Genomic DNA, 20,229 nt, shown 5'->3' on the forward strand with positions numbered 1-20,229 from the left:
GTGTGTCTTTAGGTGCACATGTGCTATGACATCATGTGTAGGGAAGAAGCCAGTTTTGTGAAGTTTTCTTCCTCCCTCCACCTCTCTGTGGGTTCCAGGGTTTGAACTCAAGGTGTTTGGCTAGCACCTTACTGTTGAGACATCTTGCCAGCCCTCCTCTTCTTCTTGGTGTGCAGCTCCTGGCCACAGCCTGTGGAACAGTGGAATGGTGTTCTCTGTATTTAGGTTGTGTCTTCCCATCTTAATTAACCCAATCTATAAATTTCACAGGCACTGTAGAGATTGGTCTCCAAGGTGATCCTAGATCCTGTCAAGTTGACCATCCATATTAACCATTGTGGTGGGCATTTTTGTCACCAAGCCATGAGAAGAAGCTGTTGCCACAGCTGATGCTCTGGTGAAGGTCTTGCCAATGAGCCGGAACTAGGGCACCCATCTGAGCTGTGCCACACCCCAACCCACAGACACTGTGAGTTAGTTAATGTTTGCTCTTCTGATCTGCTAAGTTTTGGAGCAAACACTTACCCCAGCAAGAGCCAACTAATACAGTGAGTTTTTTTTTTCTAATTTATTTTGCAAACATACTAGACACTCAAAATCTGCTTGCCAAATGAGTGACTGGATGGAGTCTAAACCACAGCCCCAGATGCCTGGCAGATAGCCAGGTGGGGAAGATGTATTTTTGAGCTGGAAACATGGGGGTGGGAATGTAGCTGAGATGTGAAAGGTCTAGAGACCCCTGGGATATAAAAGCCATGGGGACATCAATGTCATCTACAGGAAGTAATATGAGCAGTATATGAAAGACTGTCATTTAAAGAGGACAGTGTCTAATGTTTGCACAGAGAAGATAGACAAGTGGGTAAGGAGGAATCAGTTCAGAAGCAGGACGATGCCAGGAGCTATAGAGATACTCAACACATCAGAGCATGAAAGAGAGAGCGAGCTATGGCTTGCATGTGGTATGTCCTGCTGGCCCATGCATTAGAACACTTGACCTCTAGATGATGGTGCTACTTGGGGAGGTCATGGACCCTTTAAGAGGTGTTGTGGCTTCAAATAAAAAAGAGGTGTAGCTTCAGTGAAGGAAGTGTGGCATTGAGGGGCAGGCCTTTGGGGTTGAAGCCTGACCCCACTTCTGAATGCTCTCTCTGCTGCTTGTCAGTTAAGCCTTGTGCTCTTTGCATGCTTGCCACAGCTACTTCATGGCTGTGAGTTGCTCCTGAAGTCATGCCTTTCCCATCATGATGGACTGTAGCTTCAATGAGCCAAAATAAATATTTCCTTCTTCTAGATGTCTAGATGTTAGGGATGTTGTCGAGAAGAGTAATTAACATAGGTAGCAACTGGGAATGGGGACTCTCGTGCTCTTGAAGATCAACGATAAAGAAGAGGGTAGGCCCAGTGCTTCAGGAACGGTGTGTATGGGGAAAGCCAACTGCAGCATGGTGATGGGTAAGTGGGAAGTGGTGTTTGCACTAAGCTTGGAGATGACGGGTAGACTCTAGCCGGAAACCCAGCTAAGGAAGGGCAAGAGTTGAAGCAGATCAATGGGGTAGTGTCAGAGAACCTTGAAACATCCTTCCCCTTGTGGCTAGAACACATGAAGAGGGAGCAGAAGGAGGGCTTAATGGGTGGGAAAAGATCCCAGGAGAGAAGGAGGGTTCTGGAATCAATGCTCTGGCAAACCATTTAGCTTTGGCAATGAGAAGTGTGTTCAGAAAAGTACTTATGTCTTGGTTCAACATCTGTCCTGCACTGTTCTGTATTCTCTGTGAACGAATCCAGGAAAAAAAAGTGGTTGCTTTTATTGCCAAGTCGCTTAATTGCCTGACAGAATAACAGCAAGCGAGCTCATCTTGGAGCTTTTGAACACAGAGATGCATCAAAGCAGGGAGAGGGAGTGAAATCAAATAGACCGATGGCCTTTTCATTGACTGTCTCTCTCATCAGTCCCCCTTCTTATGTCAGTCCGTGGATGGTGGCTAATACCTGGGAAATGCTTTATAGAGGAATACTAGAGAGGGGTGCAAGAATGTCTTGTTCGCTGTCCCACAGTTTTTTATGTGTATCTTGTTTTCCTTTGCTGCCAACTATAAAGCAACGTGTGTCATTGCCACATTGATAACACTCTGCAATGGAGGGACTGCTGTCACCCCAAACTCTCTAAGACAGAGCTACGAAGGGCAGAGATGGTTCCACAATCACTTTGCAGTTCTACCAGCTGCTGATGTACCTGGAGACTGCCTTCCTCATTCTTGAGTCAAGCAAGGCTTTGATCAGACACGAGTAGTTCAACCAGACTTGAATGACTTTGGGTTGCCTTCCTGGGACAAGAATTGGCATCTCCAGAAGCCTAACTTAGCATGTGTGCATGTGTGTGGGTATGTGCACACACTCGTGTGTAAGATTTGATTCCTGATCTCACTCTAGTTTTCCTGAATGTCAGTCTTCAGGGTGACTTAAGGGTCCGAGTTTTTCTAGGCATTTCAGATGACTATTCTGTACCCTGGAGTTTGCAGCCATGGGGCATTTGCATGGGTTGCAATGAAATTTCGTAGGTAAGGAGAGACCTGGGTCTTCATTCTTTTTGAGAATGTGAGTGACAATGCTTACAAAGCCATTATTTCCTCTTTCCTCCTTCGTGGGACACTGAGCCCCCAGAAGGTACATCACTGCCTCACACCTTGAGACCCATACTAGTGTGTGCATGCACAGTGTATACTTCTCAGTGCTGATGACATCAGGGAGACACTTTCTCAGTTGAGGTTCCCTCTTCTCAGATGACTATAGTCTGTGTCAAGTTGATGTAAAACCAGCTAGGGAAGGCTAGAAATGGTGTGAAATAAACATGGAGATAACAGTTGCCCTTCCCATAAACACAAAACAAGTCTCCTGGAAAATATTAATGGGAATTGAGGTGAAACTGACAAATTTCTTGCCTCCTGGGCTTAAGAACCTTAGGAGATATGGTCCACATTGACTCTCAGAATATTTTAGTAGAATAACCCCCAGTTACCTCCAGCTGTAACTTGTTCCATAACATACCTGTGTTGGGGTAGGTCCCTTCTCTAGCTTATTTCCCTACTCTCTACCTCTGGGTCATTGCTACCTGGATCCTTTCTCAAACTCAAAATTCCTGTGCTCAAACACCATTCTGAAGATCCAATTTCTGGGGACCCCTAAAGAGTGGCTGTAGATTCATGAAGGAGTACTTAGAGCTGAACCTGTAGTGATAGTATGGGAAGCTCTGCTAGAGAAAGCTGGACTTGCAGCAACTCAGTTCTTGGAGTGGGGTTCACGTTTCACTAAGTGCCTGTCCTGGAGTATTGGTGCCCAGATTCCACAAACTTGGGCCTTGTCCATTCACTCATATTTCTTCAGATTACCTACAATGTGTTTTTAAGAGCATTCCCAGTGATTTCCTTTGTTTAGAGGTGTATGCCTCTTAATTGAAGAAAGAGAGCTAAATAGAAATAAAGTATGTGCAATTGGTGAGTGTGGTAATGCATGGTTTGACCATGATTTATAGATTTAACTGTGCAGACCATCTCGATGCCACCAGTAGCCACTGCTGATGCATATCCTTCTCCGCCGAGGTTGCATATTTCATCCTAAATGGCTTCAATGTCTTTACTTATCCATTTGTAATAAAATGAGTAAGACTGAAAATGAAGTGCATTTGAAAGAAATCGATCCCCTATGCTCCATGTTGCTAAGACACAGAGCATTTTTCCCTCTGAGGTGTTAGTACATTCAGGGAAAACCTTTTCTACTCTGATTATAAATTCATTAACTATTAACACCTCATTGACGTGAGACTTTTTTTCTTGAGAAGTCTTGATTTTAACCTTCATGCCTGACTTTAGGTGGAATTACACAGACAGTATTTAGAACATTTTTTAAATGACTTTTTGTGGGTGTTGGCATTATTTATACATTTATGGGGTAGCTAGACAGATCAGCAGCTAAAGCACATACTACAGAGGAAACAAGTTCAGTTCCCAGCACCCACATTGTATGGCCCACAACTGCTTATAACTAACTATAAGGAACCCAACACCCTCTTCTGGCTTTTAAGGGTACCTACATTCATGTGAATATACACATAAATAAAACATTAGGGGCTAGAGAGATGGCTCAGCTGTCTGTTCTTCCAAAGGACCTGGGTTCAATCCCCAGCACTTACATGGTGGTTCATAACCATCTTTAACTCCAGTTAAAGGATATCTAATGGCCTCTTGTGGCCTCTGTGGGCACTAGACATACATATGGTGAATAGACATGCATACAAGCAAAACACCCATATACATATAATAATAATAATAATAATAATAATAATAATAATAAATTACAAATCTTTAAACATTTATACATTTTCTTTCTGTCTTATTGGCCTCTGAACCCCTGTATATATAGAGAGGTTTTGAACTTACAATGTAAAATCCTATGGTCCTTGTATCAGATATGGAGGTTTTAAACCTGAGGTCTGGAGCTTAAGGTTGTGATCTTTAGAAATTTACTTTTTTCCTCCTTGGAGCCTCAGATTTTGTGAGATGAGGACACCACAGGGCTTTTCTGAGGTTAGGTATAATACACAAGACAGACTATATGTGGTGATATATTATGTATCAATTAAAGCTTGCCTGAGGATCAGAGGACAGAGCCAGCCACTAGATTAAACATAGAGGCCAGGCAGCAGTGGCACACACTTTTAATCCTAGCAGGCAGAGATCCATCTGGATCTTTGTGAGTTCAAAGCCACCCTGTACTACCTGAGGTTGATTCAGTCTAGGAGAGAAACAGAGCTAGGCAGTGGTGGCACACAACTTTAACCCCAGTACTTGGGAGTCACAAACCTTTAATCCCAGCACTTGAGCTCTCATGCCTTTGCTACCAGTATTGGGGGAGCACACATGCCATTAATCCCAGCAGTAGGAAGGAAGTGAAATGGCTGTGGTGATATTATGTTCCCCAAAAATTTGTGCACCATAATAAACTTATCTGGGGTCAGAGAACAGAACAGCCACTAGACATAGAGGCCAGAAAATGGTGGCATACATGCCTTTTATCCTATCACACGGGAGGCAGAGATCCATTTGTATCTCTGTGAGTTTAAAGTCACACTGGAAACAGCCAGGCATGGTGACTCACACCTTTAATCCCAGGAAGTGAGCCTTTAATCCCAGGAAGTGATGGCAGGAAGCAGAAAGGTATATAAGGCGTGAGGACCAGGAACTTGAGCTGGTTAAGCTTCAGGCTTTCGAGATGCAGTTCAGCTGAGATTCATTTGGAAGAGGACTCAGAAGCTTCCAGTCTGAGGAAACAGGATCAGCTGAGGAACTGGCAAGGTGAGGTGGCTGTGGCTTGTTCTGCTCTCTGATCTTCTAGCTTTAACCTAATACCTGGCCCTGGGTTTGTTTTTATTAATAAGAACTTTTAAGATTCATGCTACACTAGGCCTTTCAGCTGAGGACTCAGAGATGTTCAATTCAGAGGATTTGTAGAGACGGGATCTTGCCTTCCATTCAGCCTGAGGATTCAGTAGTGGTGAGAAGTTTCCCTAGTGGTTTGTTCCTTTGTCTCTCTATCTTTCAGCATTTACCCCAATATCTGGCTCTGGGTTTTTATTAAGACCATTTAGGATTCGTGCAACACTATGGGTTAAGTTCCCAAAGGGGCTACTACTTTAATCATGACAAGTCCTGTGAAGACATGTCATAACGGTCCTCAGTACATAGCAGGCAAACGAAGCTGGCATTGAACTAAGCCACCATCCAATGAGTGAATGAGACTGGTAACCAGTGAGACCCATGGGTTGGTCTTCTTCTCTTTAGTAGCAAATAGTAGTCAGCTCCGGGCATTCAAGTCATGGTGAAGATGCTGTCTTTGTAGATGGAGATCATCTTACGTTGGCTGAGCATTCAGCCCAAATGAAACTTGAAAGGAGCAAACGTTGATGCTCAGAGGTGAGAAGAAGAGCAGGGGCCAAGGTCATGGTGCACTGCTGAAAAATCATATAACACATTTGTTTTGGATTCTGCCCATTCCCCGTCTCATTCCCCCTATTCTCCAACATTGGGTCACTCTTTCCTGGCTCCTCTCTCAAATTCACCTCCTTGCTTAAATGCTTTTCTGAATCTGCTTCTAGGGAACCAGAAATAGCATCTTTAGATTCCTAAATGAGTGTTGAGAGCTGTGGTGACAGAATGGGACTCGCACAGAGAAGACTGGAGATGCTAGAATTTTAGTTCAAGGAGTGGGGTTCACTTTTCACTAAGTGTCCTTACATGTTTTTTGTATGTATGTGTACACAGAAGTAGAAATGAGATTATTTGAAAGTGGGTAGAGATTAGTGAGAGGAAGAAGTTAGGACAGGAGAGGGTAATGTGGGGTGAACACAGTCAAAGTAATTTGATTTCTTTATACATTTAATAAATATATCGCTGTGAAACCCATCACTTTGTACAACTAGTGAAACATTAAAAAAGAAAAAAAACACACTGGACAGATGACCCTGGTGGAAAGCTATACTGTGGAAGTTACTACAGACTTCCACTAACAGTTTACATGAGTGGGCCTGCTACTCATTGGCCCCTCCTGAGTGATGTCACCTGAATCTCATGATGATGCTGAGTGACAGCTGTCAGGTCTGTGCTGGGCTGGAATTCTGAAGCAGCTACTTAATGGTTTGGTGAATTTAATTTCTCTGGATCTAGGTTTCCTTTCTAAAGATGAGGAAGCTAACAGGACCTGTTATGGTGTTTTGGCAGAAACTCAGCAGGAATGTGAATAGACGTGAGGGTGTGGTGGCCAGCATGTGGAGGTAGCATAACAGTCCACTGTTCTTATTTATTTGTATGTTTGTTTAGTGTGTGTTAGGGGGGTCAGAAATAAACCTTACATGTCTTCCTCACTCACTTTCCATCTTAGTTTTTGAGATGGTGCCTCTCACTGGCTGAAGTGTCAATTAGTCTAGGCTGATTGGCTAGTGAGGCCCTGGGGTCCTCCTGTCTCTACCCATGGCTGGGGGTTATAAGTACATGTTGATACACACAAGTTTTTACATAGTGCTGAGTATCTGAACTCATGTTTATGGGGCAAGCAAGCCTTTCACTAACTGAGTCGTTTCCACATGGCTCTACTTCCATGGCTCTTACAATGTCACTACTGACAGTGTTGTTCCATCCACTGTTGCTGCATAGTGACGATGCTTTGGACCAGTGGGATGGTTTCTGCCCTGGTGAGCATGTGGCAACCCTGGGAGACATTTCTGTCCTGAGGTAGGGGGTGAAAGAGAGAGTCCTACTGGATTTGATGAGTGGGATCCATGACACTCTGAGCATCCCACAATGCGTAGCAATCTGCTACATCTTAAAGTGTTATCCTGATCAAGACACCAGTGCTGCTGAGTTTGAGAACCCTTGCTCTAGGGCACACAGAACCCCCAGTAGATGTGCATGGTGAGGGGACACACCCACCACACAGGACAGAGAGAGCAGGAGCACAGGAATGGGATGTTGATCTAATTAGGGACTCCATAACAGTATGGATGCTTCTTTGTTCTTGCTGCTGCTGTCATCCTTAGCATCAGCTCTGTCCTTGGGTGGTCCTCAGTGTGTGACAGGTGTAGACACTGCATCTATACCCAAACCATCTTAAAGTAAAGTAAGACATTATCATTTATTTCCTGTGGCTTTCACATGGGACACAGCAGAAGTTCTTAAAATATTACTATGATATAGGGTACATGGATCCTAGCAGATCTCTTCCTCCCACTGCAGGGGGATTGGCATTTTGCTTGGTAGTGGCTGTCAGGTGCAGTTCACCACGTTAACAGTTACTGTTACTATATGGATTACAAACTATGAAGCCTTGCCTAGAGGACAAAGAGATGGCTCAATGTTTACGAGCACTGGCTTGTCTTCCAGAGGATCCAGATTTTATTCTAGCACCCACAACTATGGTGGCTCACAACCATCTATAACTCCAATTCAGAGATCTTATGGATTCTTCTGGTATAAGGACACCAATCACACATGTGATGTACAGATATACATGTAGGAAAACATTAACACACATAAAATAAAATAATAAATAATAATAAATATGTCTCATTCACATCAGTAGTAAGTGGTAGATAAAGATATAGAAGCAGATGGTTTTACTTGTCCTGGCTCTCTTTAACTGTCAACTTGACATAGCCCAGAGTCATCTGAGAGGAAAGAAGAATTTGCCAGATCATACTGGCCTGTGGGCATGTCTACAGGGGATTATCTTGATTGTTAATTGATGCAGAATGACCCAGCCCACTGTGGGAGGCACCATTCCTGGGCAGGTGGCCCTGGGCTGTATAAGAAATTTAGTAAGGCATGAGCATGGCAGCGAGCCAGAAAAAAATCCTCCTTCACCATTTTTCGGCGTGCTTGTTTTAGTTGTGAGTGAGACCCTGGTTAGAGGTAATGCTGTGTGGAATAGCAAGCATGTGTGCCTTTAGGGTCTTACCTTAAGTTCTTGCCCTGACTTTCCCTAGTGGTGGACTATGACCTGGAAGTGTAAGCCAAAGATAACCCACTCCTCCATTATTTTGTGTTGGGCCAGTATGTTTTATCACAGCAGTGGATGGGAACCAGAACACTTGTGCATGTCACCCACTCTGTTTCTCAAAGACACATGACCAAGTATTTCTTATTAGGAATGTATGTCAGGGCTGGGGAAATGGCTCACTCAGTAAAGTGCTTGTCCCAGCAACATGAGTATCTGAGTTTGGATTTCAAACACCCCATATGGAAAGGCCAAGCATCATATTTCTTCATTTCAGTCTTGATTTCCTCATCTAGAAAGAAAGAAAATCAGTTACACCTGTAGCCAGATTATGAACCTTACAGGAGATGCTACACACCTCAAGGGGTAGTCAGCAACACAGGGTACTTGTTTCGGTTCTTGTCATAGCTTTGGTGAGCCTCCCTGTTTTGTTTTTTCATGTGTATGTGTGTCCAGGTATGTATGTTCCCATGTGTGTGGACACATGTATGTGTGTGGGCGCCTGATGCTGATACTAGGAATCTTCTCCAATTGCTCTCCACCTCATTCAGTGAGACATGGTCTTCCACTTGAACCCAGAGCTCTCTGACAAGGGCTAATTGAGTTCATCCAGACATCATTCTCTGCCTTGAAAGTGCTGGAGTGACAGGTGGGCCACCATGACCGCCTAGCATTGATGTGAGATCTGTTGATCTGAACTGCTGTCCCCACACTTGTGTAGAAAGTGCTTTGCCACTGAGACACCTCCCCTATTAGGGTGGGCAGAGGCAGGGAAAGGGAGGAAACAAGGAGATGAGACAGACACCCCTAAACTTGCTATTTCAGAAACATTTCCTTCACATTTAAATTACATCTTAGTGGTGTGTGTGTGTGTGTGTGTGTGTGTGTGTGTGTGTGTGTAGAGGACAACTTGGCAGCCATTGGTTCTCTTCTTTTCCCTTGTGGGCGTTGGAGATGGAGCTCAGTTCATGAGTCTTGTCAGCAAGAGACTTTACCTGCTCAGCCACTTTGCTGAAACTCAAAGACCTTTTCAAACAGCATGGAAACCTGTGTATTTTAAAGAGAGAGAAAGTGACAGACAGACAGACAGACAGACAGACAGACACACACACACACACACACACACACACACAGAGAGAGAGAGAGAGAGAGAGAGAGAGAGAGAGAGAGAGAGAGGAGAAAAGAGGATTTCTGTGGCTTTCTGGCCAGCCAGTCTAGCCAAACTGGTGAGCCCCAGGTTCAGTGATGAGCCTGGTAAAAACATAACCTACTGCAGAGCAGAAGGAAGCCTCAACGAAATAGTTATTGAACTTAACATGCATCTGGCCCTTCACTCTGGGCGATAAGTCTTTGGCATTGTGGGCCCTTCTGTTTCCTGAGGGGAAACAGCATTATTTCAATAGGCTGGTCAAGTTAAATGCAGGTGCTGGAGGAGTTTGAAAGGAGATGAAAGGCTTCGCATGGTGGGGGATTCTGAGGGGCAGGCAGACTATGGTGTTCTGACAGATGTTTAGAAGATAAAAGAGGCAGAAGGAGTCTGCAGGATATTCCGGGCTGAAGGACCAGCCTGTGCAATGCATCAGAGGCCAGCCAGAGAAAAGCATACCTGGATCACAGAGCCAGAGAGAGAACCAGGGAGCCCAGAGGCTAGGGACCCTTGTAGAGAACTATAGACTTTGTCAGGAGGACTAGGAGGAGCCACAGGCCCACTTAAAGTTCAAGTGTGAGAAGATCAAATTTGCAACCTAGATTAACCTGTGCGGGCCTGAAAATTCCTCCCCTCCCCCTCTCCCCTGCCTCCCTCTTTCTCTCCAACCTCCCTCTCCAATCCCTCTCCTCTTTCCTCCTCTCTTCCCTCCCCCAACTCCTCTCCCCTCCCCTTCTTTCCCACCTCCTCCCTGCTGTTCTACTCTCTTTCCCTCCTCTCCTCCTCCTTCCCCTCTTTCTTCCACTTCCTGCCTGCTATTACTATTATTGTTAATTATTCTCAGCTTTGTGAAGGACACCATTTTAAAATCACGCTTCTAAGGTACCAAACGGACAGTACTTTCCATGGCCAGTAGGAGGAGCCAGAGTCGCCCTGTTCTTTGTAACAGTAGCAGGGGGACTGGTCCCTAAGTTGTCCAAGGAGCTGTCCAGTCAGCACCTCCCATGGCCATTCAGTTTCAACACAGATGTGACTAAAATAATCTGTCTGGAACTAGACAGGTCAATGCAGGAAGTGCAGCAGCCTGTACTTTCCAGACAAGTAGAATGATGGTGTGCCACTGGGATGGTGACTCTAATCTTATTTTAAATTGTAATGGCTGTCTCCCTCTTTTTCCCTCCCATCTCTCCCTCCCTTTTCTCCTCCCTCCTCCCTTTTCTCCTCCCTCCTTCCCTCCCTCCCTCCTCCCTTCTTCCTTCCTTCCTTCCTTCCTTCCTTCTTCTTCCTTCCTTCCTTCTTCCTTCCTTCTCCTTCCTTCCTTCTTTCCCTCCTTCATCCTTCCCTCCTTTAGACAGAGTCTCACTATATAAACCTGAATGGCCCAGAACTCACCGTGTTAAACAGGCTGGCCTCAGACTTTCTGCCTCTGCCTCAGATGTGAACCACCATGAATTGGCTCCAGTTAAGCTTTCTTAAGCCTGGTAGCAACACAGGCATTGGCAGTTACCTCTGGCATTCATTACTGATATATTAAAACCTATTTCTACTCCTAAATAAATAAATAATCAGAACAGATTCAAACTGACCTCGATTTTTTTATTATAGTTTTTTTATTTCATTTCTTATTGTAAAATTATGATTAGAAATAATAAATTGGTTCAGCCATCACCCATTTAATGAGCCAACAGCCAGTGTCTTTGCCTTGAGTGCTCATGTCTGTGTCTTCCCCTCAGAACCCCAGTGCAGGAGAACAGAGGAGCACTTCAACAGAACTCCCCATTAGCTGCCATTTATTTCTTCTCCCATTATTGATAATTTGCCTTTAAGTCGAGAATACCTCTTTTATAAGCCTGGCATCTCCTGCATGGCTAGACAATTACATTTAAATTCAGCGGCTCTCCTGATGCAAACAGTTTCTGGGGGAAATGATTACGATGTTACTAACCCAGATTTATGGCTTTTTTGTGATTTCTGGGAAAGATAAGAGACTATGAGAAAAGAAAACACAGTTGTTTACATACAATATATTATTATTGGAGAGAGTTTTGAGAAAACCCGTGGTCAAACACAACCCAAACTGCAAATAACTGGTGCGGGCAAGAGAGACAGCTTTGTGAGGTTTGCAAGGTTATTCTCTCAAATGAGTATGACTTCAAATTGCATGGCTTTAATAAATTGATGGTTGTGGTAGGAGAACCCCATGTTTCCTAGATGTTGAAGGAAATGTAGACTAAATAATAATAGTTGTAGTAGTGGTATTAGAGACTTGTGAGTCTGTCATTGATGGGGCCCTGGGGACATTTTCTGGGGACATCCAGAAAAACACAAGGGGCATGGGCCTTGCTTCATAATGTCAACCAGAAACCAGGAAGTGAAAAAAGGCCTCAGGTCAAGGGCTATTAATGGAGTCTGGTCTTGCCAAGTGCATCTGCTCATCAGCAACAGGGTAGATGCAGTGACTTTCTTGGGAAATGAGGTAGACCTGCCCAGGGGATCCTGGATCCTGGCAGAGGACTTGGTCATCTTCAGCCAATGTTAGAGTTGGCTCCATGGAAGACTTTATTGTGTAACATAATTGTATGGACTGTAAATGAGGGGGGGGGGAGAGGAAGAAGAGGAGGAGGGAAGAAAGGAGGAAGGAAAGAAGGGGAAAAGACAGATGGGAAAAAAAGAAGGAAGGAAGAAATAAGGGAAGGGAGAGAGAAGGAAGGAGGAGGGGGAGGAAGAGAAGCGAGGGAAATGGAGAAAGAGAGGGAAGAGAGGAGACGGGGAAGAGGAGATGGGGAAGAGGAGACAGGGGAAAAGGGGGAGAAGGAAAAGAAAAGAGGGAGGGAATGGGAAAGAAAGGGGAGGAGGAAGAAAGGACAGAAGGAAGGAGAACAGCAAGAAAACGAAAAGGAAAAGTGAAATAGAATTTCTGGCTGGGGAGCCAAAGGAAGGCTCCAGGAGATGCCCTGTTTTAGGTTCCCTATCCTCAACTTTGCAACGTTTGAAATGGGCGGATTCAGGGCGTCGGCTCCATCTGTTGTTGAGATGACACAGTGCAAAGAGCACAAGCAGCACATGGTAGTGTGAGCTGAGTAATAGGAAGGCCTGGGCAGAACCCAGGGTCTGCCTGTCACCGAGCTGCTCAGGAGAGAAACTCCAGTCCCTGGACACAGAAGCACTCTCTCACCAAGAAGCAGCCACTCAGGGTGTAGGTCAGGTCAGGCCAGGTCTAACTTTCAGAGGTGGGGATCATCTAGATGGCTCTAACTTTTTTGCTGCCAGGTAGAGAGATTTGAGCATTCGCCAGAAACTTCTTAGAACAGAAGTGGCAAGGGGGCTCCATCCTCTTAGCTTTCCCCAAGATTCCTTTTCCTACATTGACTGGGGAGGGGAGTCTGGGGGGTGGGAGAGGAGCTCGGGATGGAGAACGTTTCAGGTGCTGGGTGAGTAAACCCACTTTGGGAAGAGGAAGGCAGGGGCATCACCCTAAGGACGTCTGCTCATTGCTCCACCCCCCTGGAAGACAACTTTCACCCCTTGTGCGCTTTAGGAAGAAGAGCCTGGGGGCACTGAATCCCTTGTCCAGGGTGGCTGCTGGGATCCAAGGCTGCACGCGTGACCGTGACCGCGGCGGCAGCGCCAGGGAGGGAAGGGGGAGGGGGCGCTCCCTGGTGCTCGGGATTATTTTTGGCTCTCCAGCCCGGCTGCTCGCTGCCTGTCGCGCGCACACACTCACTCACACACATACAGGCACACGCACACACATGCACACGTTTTCTCGCGCTCTGCCTCGTTCGCCTTTGTTTATTTTCTAATCTAGATTTTGTTGGTTGCGCTCTTCTTAGCTTCCCTCTGGCCCCGCTTGCCAGAGCTCCCGCGGGCCACCCGGTGCACGCCTGCTGCTCCCCAAATCAGCGTCACCCGGTCCCTCCTCCGGCCTCCCGGAGCGCGGGGTTTGAAGGTCACCTCCTTTCTAGTTCCCCCTGCAAGCCGAACCGCCGCCACCCTCCTCCATCTGGAGCCCAGAAGTGACAGTCGCCGCGGCTGCTACCACAGATAGGGGTCCGCGCAGGGTAGAGGGGAGGGGAGCCCGAACTCAGAGCCGAGGGGGAATTCCTCCCTCTTTGCGTCGCGCCAGACTCGGCTGCACCCGCGGAAGAGTGGGGGCGCTCTGCCAGCTTCAGGACCCACGCGTGCGCCTCGCGGACCCGAGAAGCCACCAGCGAGTCGCGCAGCTTGCATCTGGAGGGGACAGCCGCGCGCCCCGCCCCGGCGTCCGGAGAAGACAACTCCGAGCGTCCTCCCAGCTCAGGGCAGATCTGAGAGGACCGACCGTGTGCATCTCCAGATCCCGAGAACCCTGTACTCTAGACCGGGTGGCCTCGGCCATCAGGGCCGCTTAAGGGTGATCGGACCTTCGCCGCGCCCAGATCCAGGGCGCGGCTGACCTGCCCTGAAGTTGTGGCCAGCTGGCGTGAGAGAAGCCAGCATCCCAGTTCATTGCCTCTGGCGGATGCTGAGCGTGGCTGGGGGTGCACAGAGCACTGAGGAATCCGGGGGTCCTGTATCCAGGAGCAGGCGACAACTGTCGGGCTCCCCAGGAGTTCTAGGTAAGTCCAAGCAGAGTCGCTTCTGCGCTCCCTAATCAGGACCCAACCCATAGGGTCCCAGGAAAGGAAAACAGATTCCACCAAAGCTGGCCTCCTCCCAGCGCGACTCTGGGTGTGCTGGACCGGGAACTTTTGCAGGACAAGAGGAGCGATCTCTTGGCACATTCCTGCAGGGGTACCCGACCTTGAGCCCCTACCCCACCCCGCGCATTGTCTTTTCTCCCTTCACATCCTTCCTTGCCCCAGAGCATCCCTCCCAGGATGCCCCCTCTGTCCTCCCAGTGTGTCCCAGGGGCAGCAGCGGCAGAGGCAGCCTGCGCACTTTGGGCCAGTCTTCTGGGTCGACTACCCAGGGCACTGGGCGCACCTCCTGGTTCTTTGCTGCCTCCCAATCTTGCAGCCCTGTTGAAGTCAGAGGCAGGAGGCACCTTGGTGGCTGGGAGGGCCTTTGGAAGGGCCAAAACCACCGGCGGGGAGCGGGGAAGAGCAGGCTGGGTGAGGGAGGACAGCTGTGTTTATTGCCAGGTTAATGTCCGGCCGCCTTGGACCCCAGAAGAGGCCAGCATGGAAACCTTGGAGTTGGGAACTCTGGCTGTGCCCCCTGGTTCCTTGAGTGCCTCGTGAGGGAGCAAACTCAGATCTCAGCGCCTCCTTGGAGAGCAGGCAGGGGGGTGACCCAGTCTTGCCCAGGCTCTCAGTTCCATGGAGATGGAGGCAAAGGCAGAGCTGGCTGAGCCCAGCCAGTTGGCCACCTGGCCATGAAGCTGCTGGAACCTCAAGGTCCTGGCTTCAGAAACCAGGTGTCTCACAGCACCCAGAAGATGTCTGCTGGCCGAGGGAGGGGAAGACCCCAGTCCCAGCCCACCCTAGGGCCACTGGTCATCTCCTCCGTCAGAGACCACAACAGGAGGCTCTGGACTTCCTTACAAGCTCCAGTACAGGGTGTGCCTGCCTGCCCCAGAGCTAATGGAGGGGGATTGGGCCCGGCTTCCACCCAGCTTAGAGGTCTTCATCAGGCAGTCTGGGAAACTGGCTCCCAACCAAGGGTTTTCTCATTTGAATTTGAAAATGGGAGAGGGGTCTTGGATTGTGCTTTATAATCATATTAGTTTTTACTTTGAAATCACATGCAAGAAACAGACCTGGCCTGGTCCTGACAAGTTCAGAGAGCACCGCCCTCTGCAGGCCCTCTCCCACCCCTAACCTAGTTGGTCTACCCTCCCCAAGTTCTTTATCTTCATTATCAAAAGAGGGAAAAGGGGGGGGGTATGAAAGAGGCCAGTCCTCTTCAATTTTTAAGTGACCACAGAGGCCTGGCTGGAGCCACTAGTGGATTTATTTTGGTCCAAGACTTTTTTATTTTTTAATTTTTATTTAGAGGTAAGAGCCTGGGCACCTCTCAAGGGCAAAGGGGCTAGAAGCAGTACACAGATCCACATTCAGATGGCAAGCCCTGATCTCTGGAACAGCTGATGGTAAGGGTTCCTTGGGTCTTCACTAAGTTAGTTTAGATGATGTCTGTTGGGTTGGGATGGAAAGGGGCCCAGCTATGTCTGGGGTCTAGAGAGTAGAGTATGGTGGTCCAGAGGAGCCCAATGCTCCTGCCTCTGTTTCCTGCCAACTCTGTGACCTTGGGCAAGTTATTTAACCTCTGACTGTGTTGATTTGCCTATACAGGGGGAGCTTCAGTGCTGGTTCTGTCCTGGTGGGAATTAGATAGAGCAAGAAAGACCTAGAGGGGGACTTAGCGTGTGGCAAGTGCCTGAATTGTAGACATGTCCCTTTCTTTTTATTTTTTCAACTAGATTGTTTTCCTTTTCAAGCCTCACCATATCCAGTGGGTTTTAGAAGTCCACTAGCTTGTTGTATATCCATCTATTCCTTTTAAACTTACACATGTGACCAACTCCGGGAAATTCCAAGAGGCATTCTCTGAGAGGGTTGCCTGAGCACTCTAGGCCTACCACTGCCCTGATCTCTCCTTACGCTCGTCTGCTTTGTGATTAGGGTTGGGACAGCTGTCTGCTGTCTGGGTGGTTGGTTGGAGGTTTGACCTGTGGCTTCCGCAGGCACCTGGACCTAAAGTCGGGTTCTGTGGCACGTGTGCCTCTGCCTCATCAGATAGAAGGCCACCATCTTCTCTGCCTCTTGGGATGAATGCCTTGTGCTTCCATAAACCCTCTTTAATTGGAAACTCACTTCTCTGATACAGGGAATATTTTGAAAACACAGGAATTAAGGAATATTAGAGGTGGCTTTCTGCAGCACTTATCCTGTGACTCACACCCTGCCACACTGAAATCAGGGATTTTGTAACATTATCTAATCTCAACAACATAATTATGGTCATCCCTCATTCTCAAAAAGGAGGGATAGAGGAGAAGGTACATTAAGCAATCAGAGTATTTAGAATGAAGTATTTTATTTTATTGTAATATGAGCATAAAGTAGGGTTCATAGTATTTTTTTTCTCACCACTCCCTTGTATTGGGAATGGAACCCAGGCATTCACTATACATGTTGTTCAACTGCTGGATCCCTGAGCCATGACCCTAGCCACTCACTGAAGGCTTCTAGAAAGAGGCTCGAATATTGAGCCACACTCTAGTCCCTCACTAGAGGATTCTAGAAAGGCCTCCTCATATGAGACATGCCCACAGTCCCTCATTGGTGGATTCCAAGCAGGCACTTTAGTACTGAGCCATACTTTCAGCCACCCAGTAGTGGACTCTAGGCTAGCCCAATGCTCTACCACAGAGATGCAGAACTGTGTATTGAGCCTCTCCTTCATGGAGTTTTCAGAGCACTGCACATATTGTCAACTGCAAGATGCCCTTTCCCAGTCTATCTCACCCCAAGACACACATGGCTAATAAGAGACATTAGGAGCACACACCCTGGGAGCAGGGAGCAGGAAGATGCTTGTTGGGGTCTGGGGACAGTGATTCATCCATCAAAGCCTGGTCTCCTTTGCTCATCCTGTCTTTACCAGTCACTCTGTGCTTCCAGAGTTTTCTGCCCTGGACCAAGCTTTGAGCACACTGTGTTCCTGGCACTCATCTGCCCTATCCAGCTTGGTCATAGTCCCACATGGTGTGTGTGTGTGTGTGCATGTGTGTGTGCATGTGTGGCTGTGTGTGCGTACCTGTGTGTGTATTTTTCCCTCTAAGGTTTGATCACATGTTGTCTCTACTTTCTCACTGACATCTCTTTTTCAGGTTTAAACAGGCTTGTCCCCTTCAGCTCTAGCCACCAGAGCCATTGTTTTGTTCTAATTTGATGAATTTAATTACAACATTTCTATGAATTTGGTCATATTAAAAGTACTGAATTCAGCATAATGAAGAATAGCTAAAGTTGGCACTGGAAATGCTAAAGATGACTGTAATTTTGAGGCCAGCCTGGGCTACGTAGTGAACATAGAAGGTCTTTCCATTTTTAGTGCTAGCTTCCATTTCTTTCTTTAGAGTTTTCTTTTGCTTTTTAATTGAAAATAGATTTGTTTTCATACAATATATTCTGACTACAGTTTCCCATCCCCTAACTTTCAGATCTCCCCCACTTCCTCACACACCCTAATCCATACCCTTTCTTTCTTTCTCATTAGAATACAAACAAGCAACTTGAAAAATAATAAGATAAAATAAAAGCAAATAATCCATCATGCTTTATCAAAATCCTTTTTGATCTTTAGTTTTATACCTCAAAACATAGGTCTGCTTGGACATATGTCTAGCATTTCTCCTTTCCAAAAGCTCAACCATTTTGTTTACATTCTTTAAGCTCCTGGATTCAGGAATGAGCACATTCCAAGAGGGAGATTGTGTTTGACAGAGAAAACATTTTTGGGACACAGCAATCTCCCACTGGCATGAGACTCTGGAAATTTGAAAAACTTGCAATGAAGGTCACTGGGTAACTTGCCTTGCCTGTGCCTGACACGGGGATCACACAACAAGCATGATCCCAAATTAATACAGACTCAGTGACTCTCTGTGATTTATCCAGGAATTTGCCAGAGATGTTTACCTTCCAATGTGGAGCTGTTTAAAGGAGCCAAAAAGTTCTCCCCACTGTCTACCTTCATTATTTAAAACACTGCCCCAAGGCACATACACATGAAAGCTTTAATTAAAGAATTAATCAGTGATGGATCCTCAGAGCAAGGGGACCCAGCACAGTAAGATGATGTCAGTGGTGAGCACAGACTAGGCTGAAGGGCTGGGGTGTTGCGCTGATAATGATGTATGAGGTCACAGGTGAGACTACTGCTTCATATTTCACATCTGTTATTGCTCCGACTAGTTTGTCACTGGTCATTGCACACAAGATGTGGGTGGCTGTGGTCTTTCCAACAGCTGAGATAGAACCATGCAATATCTGCCTGTTTATTAAGAGCACATCCCATGTTGGAGCAGGCACTTTCTTGGCAGGTTAGATGGGAACTTTGTGATCTTAGAGTTTCTGTTGTCATGAGGGAAGCCAGATAATCCATAGAAGGTGGAGATACCTACTTTTGTCAGCATAGTGACAGAGGTTACAAAAGTTACAGTGTAGCAGTGTGATAAAGGCTTGGAGAGCAAGTGCCAAAGCCCAGGGGTCAGAATGAATGAACAAAGGGTCTGATGAATGGACATAGGGTCTGGTGAATAAATTTGACTTATTGTATTAGTTACTTTCATGTTGATATGATAAAACACCATTACCAGGGAAAGTTAGAGGAGAAAGTGTTTATGTGGGCTTATAGTTCCAGAGGAGAGAGAGCCATCATCACAGGGAAATGTGGTAGCAGGCATCACATGTGGAAGCTGGTGTCGCAGTTCCTTAACAGCAAGAAGCAGACAGAGCATACTAGAAATAGGGTAAGGCTTTGAGCTCTTGAAGCTGATTCTCTTCCACACCTGTGACATACTTCCTCCAGTAAGACCACATCTCCTAAATGGGGCTGCCAAATGGGGACCAAGTGTTCAAGTGTCCAAGACAATGGGGGACCATTCTCATTCAAACTGCTACACTTATCTAGGCCCTGCTAATGAGTCTACATAGCATTGTAATGGAGTCGCCCAGAAATTTTCATGAGGAGGAAAGCAATTACATATGAGTGCTTGGGCAAGATGGGAAACAGTGCCACATAATATGTAGATCCTGTCTGTCTTGGTTTATGCTCTATACCCTATCTTATCCTTTGAGTACATTTGGTCCCTCTGAGTATTGGCATTTGGAGAGGCAAGCCTGCAACATTCAAGAACCTAGATTGTTTATTATTTCCCTTCCATTGGGGGTTTATTGTCTTCCATCAAAGAAGAAAGAATGGAGGTTGAGATTTCAGTGTAGTTTAGCAGTAGAGAAGTTGCCTAGCATGTGTGAGACACCTGGTTATGACCTCAATGTGAAAAAGATAAAGAAAGATGTCTGTCTGTCTGTCTATCTATCTATCTATCTATCTATCTATCTATCTATCTATCTATCTATCTATCTATTGTTCTATCACCACTATCTATCAACCTACCTATATATCTATTATCTGTCTACTTATCTATATATCATCTGTCTACCCTACCTGTCTGTCTGTCTCAGTTTGTAGGAAAAAAGAAGTTCATTTCCTAGTATTGTCTATTATGTGAGAGAGGAAACCCTGGGTTTGGAAGTTTGCATTCTACTACTTAGCTGTTATTTCTTGAAGTCCTCTCTTAAACTAGGTTAATGGCTGTCCATCAGACACACAAGTCCTTTCTGTTGACATCTCCCCATGAGTTCTCTGAGAACAGTGGTCCATGGTTCCAAGCTCCTCATCCACTATCTTTGTAGACTCTTGCAAAGTGCAGTACCTGTATAGCTCAGTGTTTGATATGGGCAGGATGGTGCCTGTTCTTTGCAATATGTAACAGTTCCTCTGGAGAGAGCCCTGAATGCAGATAACATGGTTCACTGACCCTAGAA

At 46.4% G+C, this 20,229-nt stretch overlaps 1 protein-coding gene across 3 annotated transcripts in view; it reads left to right on the forward strand.

Moving 5' to 3' along the window:
- Positions 1-13,240: 13,240 nt before the first annotated feature.
- Positions 13,241-20,229, forward strand: part of Rbfox1 (RNA binding fox-1 homolog 1) — a 1,601,479-nt gene continuing 1,594,490 nt past the window's right edge. For 2 of the 3 annotated variants that reach the window (XM_037201084.1, XM_037201092.1), the window contains exon 1: positions 13,634-14,289. The gene's annotated coding sequence lies outside the window, so the exon portion shown is untranslated. Of the gene's footprint in view, positions 14,290-20,229 lie in introns of all 3 variants that reach the window. The other variant, XM_037201093.1, reaches the window with a different exon arrangement.

The sequence above is a fragment of the Peromyscus leucopus genome, chromosome 8b (genome assembly GCF_004664715.2).
Source record: "Peromyscus leucopus breed LL Stock chromosome 8b, UCI_PerLeu_2.1, whole genome shotgun sequence".
Lineage (NCBI taxonomy): Eukaryota > Metazoa > Chordata > Mammalia > Rodentia > Cricetidae > Peromyscus > Peromyscus leucopus.